This window comes from Triticum dicoccoides, chromosome 5B (genome assembly GCF_002162155.2).
Source record: "Triticum dicoccoides isolate Atlit2015 ecotype Zavitan chromosome 5B, WEW_v2.0, whole genome shotgun sequence".
Classification (NCBI taxonomy): Eukaryota; Viridiplantae; Streptophyta; class Magnoliopsida; order Poales; family Poaceae; genus Triticum; species Triticum dicoccoides.
The window spans coordinates 638330969-638333220 of NC_041389.1; the positions used below are offsets into that span (position 1 = coordinate 638330969).

Consider the following 2252-nt stretch of genomic DNA (forward strand, 5'->3'; position numbering starts at 1 on the left):
TCTTTCATCACCCAACTCACATCTCCTGATCAACACTGGACACCGCAATTAGTTTTGGCGTGTTGGTAGTAACTCTTGCTTGTATGTTCTCCTCAAAATGAAATGGTTAAGAAGATTGTGGTCTTCAAATGCCAGGTCTTGGGCATGGACCATGGTCGCGGACTGTTTCTCGTGCACTTAGTACCCCGGATTCACACACAGAAAATAGCAGTTGATTTGGATGGAAGCATGACCAATAAATGGCATCTTCACTCTTTAGAATCATAGCAGTACATGCTTCTCATGCTTGGTTACCAGGAATATTGTCCATCAACATGGTATCCTTTGAAGGCTTCCGACTCGACTTATCGACTGAACCTACTGCTATGATTCTAAAGAGTGGATCACATGTTTTTAGTTTTTATTTTGAATGGTGAGTGGGTCACATGTGTGTTGGGTCACCCACTGTAGGAAGGCGTCTCCATTATAAATTGTGGCAGAATGATGCAACCCATGTGGGTTGTGCCCAGTATGTTTTATTCGTAATCCGTGATGATCGACGGTCGCGATGGATGGTTATTAGTGCTCTCCATATGAGCTTCCCCCGTAAGATATCTTGACTTCATGTACTAGGTAGATGTGGTTCAACAAAGTTTTGAACCTTTGATATGTCGGATCATGTTGGCAATGCTCAAGTATATTACGAGTATATGATGTCATCGTCGATTTCCGGCCTCTTACTTCAGCATTCATGACAATGCTGAAGCCAACTCTACCAGCTTGTTCCGAGAAATTGCTCTTCCAGCAAAAGAACAGAACAGTGGCTCTTTTGCAGTCTGTGTAGTAGATGTTCGCGGCGGCGGGAGCTCTGAAGTTTCTGCAAGTAGTTCCATCCTTGAGTGTTCAGAACATAGTAAGAGATGTTCCCTTTATCAGTTAGGCGTGTTGTTTAACTGATTATTACTGATTCTTCTGCCTTTGGTGGAACTGACAAGTTTCAAGTGCAGTTTTGCCTTAAGAGTTAAGAGGCATGCTGGGGCCTTATTTATTTTGAATGGCCGGTCCTATGAATTTGGTGCATGGTTTGGCCGGCCCAGTGTGTTAGCAAAGGATTCTTCTTCGGTGCATGGTTTGGTCTTAGGTTGCAAGCAGCTGTCAAAATGACTGAAGACGTGTACCGGAAAAATGAATTTGGTGTCTGGTTGCTGGCCCTGAACATGAAGAAACATATATTGCACTGAACCGTATGCTTGTGCCAGATTAACATCTGTGTGCTTGCTCTTGAGCTACGAGTTCTGCAGACAGACTTGCTAGCTAGTAAGTAGTAACCTTGGTTGTGACACGTCTGATTGTAAAGTTGTTGACGTTTTAGTTTCATGCTCAATGAATGAAACCAGATCCAAGGTTTTGTGTCAAGAATTTGTCGCGGCTAAATGATACTGTCACAGAGGGATGCTTGCCAAATTTTACTGACAATTCAGAAACCTCAGCCATTACTGAAATCTCAATCTCCATTCAGAAAACATCAGAGGAACTGATTCTATAGCTCCCGCCCGCTGAGCTACAGACGAACCAGATAAGGGACTGGATTGCAAACACGGTCATCATGCAGAGGCCTTGCTGGCCGCACAGGGACCAAAATTTATATTTTGGAGGCCTGGCAAGCCGCGCTGGGACCAAAATTTAATTTTAAAGGACTGGCAGGGGCCGCGCGAACGCGTACCCCCTCTACCACAAATTATGACGTCCACTCTCCCACTTGGGAAGATGGTGGGCCAACGCATTCACCAAGTGCAATGTGAACCACTGACCCAGGCCACGAGCCTTCTTGATCGCTCGTCGACCCCGTCCAGGTAAGTATGGAACAACGTCGCACCTTGCCCTCCTTTTATAGCCAGCGCTCCCGCTGGGTACTCCTCCGCTAGGCGAGGTGGGACTAAAACCGAAGCGCAGCAAGCAGCAGCAGCGGGCGGTGCGGGAGCCAGTCACGCGGGAGGACGTTCGTTTGAAATGGGCTGACGTTTGCTATATCTGGGCCTCAGTTACGGACGAAGTATAGAGCTGGGCCTTGAAAGCCGTAGCAGCAGCTTTGTGCCCAGTGTTGTTGCTGGCCTTCTTCTCGTGTATAAATCCTGTTGCACTCTCCTCTGCCCCTCAAAAGAAAGGTTGATTCTCAAAAAAAAAATGTTGCGCTCTCCTCTGTAAAAAAAAACTACCGTGAGAATTCTTTCCCAAACAAATGAAACGATATCATGGCAATTCTTAAGAAAATT

General features: G+C 46.0%; 1 non-coding gene across 1 annotated transcript; it reads right to left on the bottom strand.

Moving 5' to 3' along the window:
* Window positions 1-1679: 1679 nt before the first annotated feature.
* Window positions 1680-1840, bottom strand: LOC119313124. The gene has a single exon (XR_005151513.1). It is a non-coding gene; the product is annotated as a U1 spliceosomal RNA (small nuclear RNA).
* Between the last annotated feature and the right edge of the window lie 412 nt (window positions 1841-2252).